Here is an 8,343-nt window from a genome sequence, read left to right on the forward strand (position 1 = left end):
GTTAAGGCCCTCAAACTCAAGTTTTCTGGTATGAACACAACCGGACAGAATTCAGTCCGTCCATTTGTTTTTGAGTTTGAGGGCCTTAACGATCACCAAATTGGCTGAAATTTTGCAGACATGATATACACAATATTATCTAGATACTAGACGGTGGAGATGAGGAAATTCGATCGAAAAGTGGTGCAAAAATGGAAATCCGCACAAAAAAATTGGTGCGGACGTCCGCAGCTAAGAAAATCTGTATATATATACAGTCATTCTCAGCTGCGGACGTCCGCATTTATTCTTACGGTGCAGATTTCCACTTTACACTCACTTTTCAATTGAATTTTCATATCTCCACCGTCTAGTATTTAGATACTAACGTATAGATCATCTCTGCAAAATTTCAACAAATTTGGTTATCATTAGGGCACTCAAAATTGCGTTTTTCTGTTATAAACATGAACGGTTCAAGTTCGACATAATTATGTTCATCCATTAGTTTAATCAGTTTAAGTGCCTTAATGATAACCAAATTGGCTAAAATTTTGCAGAGATGATCTATACATTAGTATCTAAAGACTAGACGGTGGAGATGTGAAAATTCGATTGAAAAGTGAGTGTAAAGTGGAAATCCGCACCGTAAGAATAAATGTTGACATCCGCACTTGAGAAAATCTGTATATATATATACACACACACATGAGAGATGATTATTATTCAATCTTCATAAGCCCCTCAACCCTATATATATGAGAGATGACTTGTACTCGATCATCATAAACCTTAAACCATGCATACAATAGGGTTAACTAGTGCTCGATCATCATAAACCTTAGATACATGAGGTGACTAGTGTTTGATCATCATATACCAACTAGACACTAAAGGTAACTATTGATCGATTTTCACAAACCCTGAACCATGTATACATTAGAGGTTGATATCGCTCGATCATCATAAACCCTACACCATGCATGTCAAGACCCACCCTGAATTTCACCCTAAAACCCGAAATAAATCCTACGGGGACCACCTCCAAGGAAAGTTTACCGAAAATTCGGCATAACCTCTTTTGAAAATGGACAACCCTTCCTAATAATACCTGCATACACTTCAGAAAATCCAAATCCAAATCCAACCTTAAACTCTTGGAGCCTTCGTGCTCCCCAAATCACATCTCCCAATTTATTTACTAACTTTAAAAAGAAAAATCTCATAACCAACAACCACAATTCAGAGCAACTCTATTTGAGAGGAAAAGAACTAGAAATATAAAAATGAGCGGAAGCTATACTATTGACTATGTCTCTTCTCCATATACACCCGACCTCAACTATGCTAACCTGCATACTGGGCATTTTTAAAACGAAGGGCCCAGGGGAAAACATTTGAAACCGTTAGAGTGAGTGGACAAAAATGAATTCAATAAAAATATTGATGCATTCCCAATTTAATTTTTCATAGAAATTATGCCGCATGTAATAATTTGTCTTTATTTTCGTATTAAATATTTGATTTCAACAATATGATTTTAGGTTTTATGTTCTTTATAATTATATGTTTGTCTTTTCTAATATTTTGCTTTTTATTTTCGTTTTATGTACATATAGAAATGTTTTAGGTGTTGTGTATGCGAAGTATAGAGAGTGATATGTTACCTCTAAAATCGAAGACTTATTCTTGTGAGCTTTAGATGATAGACTCTAATATTTAATTTATTTTTCTCTTCTTTATTCAAATTTATGATTTTTAAACTTTAAAATTCGAAATTTATTTGGATGGACTTTAAACTATGGAGTCTATATTTTATGTTCAAGATGAACTTAGAAGTTTTAAAATTATGGTTTCATGGTGTGCTAGTGTGGTCAATTCCCAATACTTTTGAAATTATTGAGTATTAAACTTTCAAAGTATCTATTTGGTTTATAAATTGTTGGTTTGTTGAAGAAACATTGCCAAAAAAATTTATTGATATATATATATATATTATATGTGCTTATAAAAACAAGTAATGGAAGGAAAAAAAAAGGACCTAAAATACGATAATTTTTAACTAAGCCAAAAGCATACAAATTTTAAGAAAAATTATTTAAAAAAAGAAGAAGAAAAACCGAAACCGAACCGAACCACAGTTTGGTTTGGTTTCCAGTTCAAGGTCTCAAAAAATACCAAACCGAACCGAACCGAACCGAATTTTTTATTCGGTTTGGTTTCCGGTTTTAGTTGAAAACCAAACCAAACAAAACCGAACCCACCCCTACCATTTATAATTAATCTGACAGCAGAATACGATCCGAAAATCATTTATGGACAACTCTTGCACACACTTAGCGCTGCAGTTTCGAAGCCCAACAACTTCTGACCAATGTATCATCAACTACGAAATCACACCTGAGTAAACTACATTGATCGTCAAAAGCAATGACAACCGGAAACAAGACTTAGCTTTTAATACTGTCGCGCTGAGCATGCAAAGAGCACCAAGTTACCTATCGCACGTTGAAATTAGTTTTCCAAACAGGATCCACTACTACACTTTGTGGTTCGCTAACCAACAGAAATTATGAGTTTAAGTAAAAGTCAAAACTCAGGGCAAATCTCTGCTCAAGCTTCAGAATAACTAGCTTATAGAACTTGAGGACAAATTCCATAACTTCGAGCTCAAAAGCTTCACAATTCTCTGACATTCGTTGGAAGACCCATCTCAAAAACGTACTAGAAATCAAAATTCAATAGAATGGTTTCTACTAACCACCCTAACCCTACTGGTGAAAACACATCCAAACATTAATGACCTCGCAGGTCATACCTGGATCAATAAGTGGTTCTACCACGATCTGATCCTTAGAAAAGACGTCGCACAACTTATCAATATCTACTACCCTCAATATTATAACTCTTAATAAACCTTGACTCTAGACGCTTCTTGAGTCAATGGGGGAAAACCCTCTCCCATAAGGCTACATCATGAATTATACCTACAACGAAACAAACCATCTATTCAACATCTCCACACGACTCTCAGACTACCACATAAGACTTACGACTCCATGATTCATCGCTTAATTGAACTCCAACTCACTTGGGATCACCACTGGATTTATCCCTGATCCATGTCTACGACATAACTACCAATTTATCATTTATCTCGAAACTTCGACAAAATAACCAGAATCTCTAACCTTCAAATCGTAGCGTTGAATTCGCACTCCATAATTTCAAGCTCTGAGGATGCTACCCAAAAACTACAGTAGGAATACTTTATATATTCTCACACACACCACAACCAAAACTCTGCTCCATCTCACCGAATTAGAAATAAGGTGAGTGAACATATTCTCCCATTGATGTGTCGTAGCTAGTCACTAAATGCTAACGAAGTGATGTCAATAAACCAACTTCGATCACAAATTCAAGACTTATATCAACCACCCGGAACGACACTGCTTAAAAAAATTACTTTGGACACCCACGCACTCTTGCTCCATGATCCATTGGGTTTTATTCCACTGCTACCACTTCCACCAACTCCACGCAACTGCTATAGAATACCCATGACAACAAGCAATAAATTCACCAGGTGTTATCGTAAAACTGGAGTGACCACAACCATCTCGCTCTCACTCCACCATTACTTTTCAATTCCATTTACATTTATCATCTTCCAAAAACACTCAACAAATCTGGAAACCAAACTTCAACACCTAGAATTCCAAAAGAAATCTATAATGGTCCACGATTAAAATAATATAACCGATATCTCACTCCACGATTCCAAACTTGCTTGAAACTTAAACCATTTAGTGCCATCATTCAATTTCTAAAATTCGCTGACTGTGACACCACAAGTTGTCACAACGCACTGACCAATGACTTTCGTAAAACCAACGACCTAAAGAAAAGCAATCCAAGTCATTATACTTAAGGTTTTAACCAACTACAACTAACCCACATTAGAGACCAAAATCATCAGAAATCTTACTCTTCATTGTCTACTAATAGCCGTCATTCCCAAAATATTCTCACTACTGTCTTAATATAATGCTCTAGGAATAATAAAAACATATTCATAATTAGAGTTGTAGAAACCAGAACATATACCGCCACAACCAATATTATCCCAACATGTTCCCAATTGATTTCTGTTGCGGATAAAATAGTCGGCAAAATGACCTTCAATTAAGACTTATCTAAATTGACATTTATCTTTTTATGTAGCAACTTCCTGCAACCCAATACTAGTCACAAATCCCATGTGACTAATTCGCTCCGGATTAGGGTCCTCAACAACTCGTAAAGGTACCCCTTGGAATTACTATGGGTACCTCTCGCATCACTTCAACCAACCTTTACCTCAAAATAATACACCATTATTTCAAACTTTTCTTTCAACTCTTCTATCCCAAAAATCACATAACTCGATACCACGATTTTCCATCAGACTACTACAACTTCACACTTTCCCACTATAATTAGTGAAAAGCTTCAATTAAACTTTTCACCTTCTACAAATTCGCACGAGATGCTCACCCTAGCATCTTAATCATAACGCAATCAATCATTGGTCAAATGAAAGGAATGTTGCCACTCATATGAGTTCCCAACTGGAGTTCCCAACTCGCAATTGAACTCTAACAATTTATGATATCAACTCGATAACCCTTGGAAAAGGCATAATCCAAACACCTCCTTCCTTAATCAAAGTAGGATGATCACTTAAGAGGTCGGCGTATGGAGGCATAGTCTTGAAGATATAGACATTTATGGCACAATACTGTCCATAAATAAGATAAGAACAACTACATCACAAATTTAATCAACACATAGTGTCTAAAACATATAATGCTAATGGATCCACCGCGGTCGGACCATCACTCTATAGACACTAAGCATGACCAAGAATATGAGGTAGTACTAAAAAGAGAAAGGAATCGAATAACCTAATGCTCTGATACCAACTGTCAAGACCCACCTCGAATTTCACCCTAAAACCCGAAGTAAATCATGCAGAGACCACCTCGAAGTAAAGTTTACCGAAAATTCGGCATAACCTCCCTTGAAAATGGACAACCCTTCCTAATAATATCTGCATACAATTCTGAAAATCCAAATCCAACCTTAAACTTCTGGAGCCTTCATGCTCCCCAAATCACAACATCTCCTAATTTATTTACTAACTTTAAAAAGAAAAATCTCATAACCAATAATTATAGTTCAGAACAACTCTATTTGAGAGGAAAGGAACTAGAAATATAAAAATGAGCGGAAGCTATACTATTGACTATGCCTCTTCTCCATGTACGCCCGACCTCAACTATGCTAACCTGCATACTGGGCACTTTTAAAACGAAGGGCCGAAGGGAAAATATTTGAAACTGTTAGAGTAAGTGGAAAAAAATGAATTCAATAAAAATATTTGTGCATTCTTAATTTAATTTTTCATAGAAATTATGCCGCATGCAACAGCTCAAAAGCTCTCAACTCATAAACTGACAAATACATGACTAGCTCTGGCTAGTCTCCAAAACTTAATAAAATGGAGCCTCTCATGCTAAACTATATATAAATATATGTGTATGTATTTACACTCGTCAGACTCCTTGTACAAATTCTATGAACAAAATAGAAAAATAGAAATTCATACAAAGCTAGGACACTTGCGTCTAACGCTCACGACGTCGCGCCATAATGGAATTTTTCCTCATTATGACCGAAGAGGACGGATGTATATACGTGTGGACTCTCTATATGAAAACCTATATGAACAAAATAAGAAAATAGTTTTCATATAGGGCTACGACGCTTATGCATGTCTAACACTTACGTCGCGCCATAATGGAATTTTACCTCATTATGACGGACCAAGCACGTATGGATAGCTAGCATTTACATACATACTATACTCATAAACATCTAATATACATATCCACCGAAAATCTTATTTTCGGTGACTCTCCAAAAGATGAAAAATGCCAAATATCAGAGAAAACAATTAAATTTCAGCAGAAGAATAACTTATCAACAATATAATGCATCGCATGCTTTTAATTAAAACAAAAGTCCACTCACAACTTTAGGCATAAGCCCGACGAAATCCAATCGCCACTCCAGTGAGGTCTCCTCGAATCCTGGCACAATTAATAACCATGGACCAAACTTCAATTTCAGAAAAAGAATACTTAAATATATGACCCAAAACTTTTCCGTCTAACCCACTACCCTTTCTAGGGTTAAGCTTATCGGATTCATGCCAAACTCTACCCGTAACCTCATTTTATTTATTTCAACATTCTAAAACAATAATAAGAGAAATCCAACGGTCGGATTCTACCCCATTAACCGCCAAAATACCAAACTTTGAAAAATCCTAAACCTATCCAAAATTCCTCTAAAAATTCCAAACTTCACATCAATAGTCTCCCCTTAATATAACACATTTAAAACCATGAAAATCTCCCTAACAGCGGCGGCGCCGCGTCTGGCCGACTCCGGCGATCTCCAATGCCTATCAAATTTTAACAGCATCTTCCTCTCAACCCACTCTACAACTTTTCTAACTAGCACAAACACAAATTCCAAGCCTAACTAAGTCAATTGAACAGAAACATATCAAGAAACCCTAGAACTTCAACTCAATGATTCTCCTTACCTAGCTCAAGAGAGGGTGAAACCTTTTGAGGGATTGATGCACAAGAGGAGAGCTTCCAAAAAAGCCAAGCAGGTCCCGCTATTGCGGCCGGAGGAGGGAGTTTCGGTGAAGGACTTCCACTGCATAGTCGGAGCTTCCAAGCGTGCCTACTCCCACACGGCGACGCTAGGGTGGCTCTCACCGGTCCAGGAAGAAGGCTGGGTCGATGGCTGACCGTTTGGGACCAGTGCGGCGGCCTGACTTGGCCGGACGACGTCGGTTGGAGCCGAAGAAAATCCGGCAGAGTGAGAGAGAGAGAGAGCGTCGGGAGGGAAGAGAGATAAGAGAGAGAGAAGAAAAATGTTGGGCTTTTCCCAACCGGTCCTAACCCACCAATAAAAACCCAACTCCAAAAATTAACACCCCAAAAATATTACCCTAATAAAAATTACCTTTTTACTAGCTAAAATTTAACATTTTTACCGTCTTCAAATATTTCTCCTACAAATAATTCTTCAAAATAATCGTCCCTCAAAACATCTCTAGGGATTTTTGAAACTATAAACTCCTTTACGAAGATGGTAAAACTTTTATTAATACCAAGTCAGTAAATATAGTAAAAAATTTAAGAGTCAGAATGTGACAATACATACATTGGGGTGACTAGTTCTCGATCATCATAAACCCTATTAACACTAGAGGTGACTAGTACCCGATTATCATATATCATGTACACACTAGAGTTGATGATTGGTCGATCATCATAAATCATAGACCTTACATACAATAGAAGTAACATTAACTTGATCATCATGAACCGTAAATCATATATACACGAAAGGTGATTATTGCTCATTCTTCATAAACCATACATCCAATATACACATAGGATGACTATTGATCGATCGTCATTAACCCTAAATCAGATATACACGGGAGGTATGTGCTTCATTAAATGTGCTCGATGATCCTAAATGGTCTTCGTGGCCTAAAATGAACCATGTAACAGTATACCATCACAACTCTAAACATAATAAAGATTCATTTGTGAATGGAAAGGCAGTCATTATACAAGTAGGAAGTCACTTGTGCGTGAGAATATGTTTATATATTTCTCGTAACACGCTCGATCTTGGTTGTTCTTTAGAGTGAGGCTACTTCTCTTATATGCAAGATTTACCTATTTTGTAATAAATGTCTACTCATTTCATAATCGAAGTCTACTAGTTTCATGAGACACTTGCTTATTTAGAAGTAGACTTTTCTATGTAAAGTCTACTCATTTTGTATGTTAAGTCTACTATTTTCACGAGAGACTTGCTCATATAAAAGTAGACATAATGGGGGAGTTGGTTTTGAGAGTATCACCTAGTGAGACCACGATTTGGAGTAGAATTTGAGCTTTGTAATCGAAGTCTGGGAGTTGTCAACCACCATCGATAAATCTTTCATCTTTCTTGATTAAAATGGTGGGGTGGCTATCCTTGATGATACAATGATATTGAGGTTTATGGTAATTGAAAATTTTGGGATGGAGATCGATGAACCATTCTTAACCATGAATATTAGGAGTATCAAAGGAATTCGATTTCGGGGTGTTGTTTGATTTTGGGCTAATTCATTGTGTGATTCTTCAGTTTATGAATTTGTTTCATAGCCTAAGAGGTTGAAGAAGAAGAAGGAGAGAGAGAGAGAGAGAGAGAGAGAGAGAGAGAGAGAGAGAGAGA

Source organism: Fragaria vesca, linkage group LG7, assembly GCF_000184155.1.
Source record: "Fragaria vesca subsp. vesca linkage group LG7, FraVesHawaii_1.0, whole genome shotgun sequence".
Classification (NCBI taxonomy): Eukaryota; Viridiplantae; Streptophyta; class Magnoliopsida; order Rosales; family Rosaceae; genus Fragaria; species Fragaria vesca.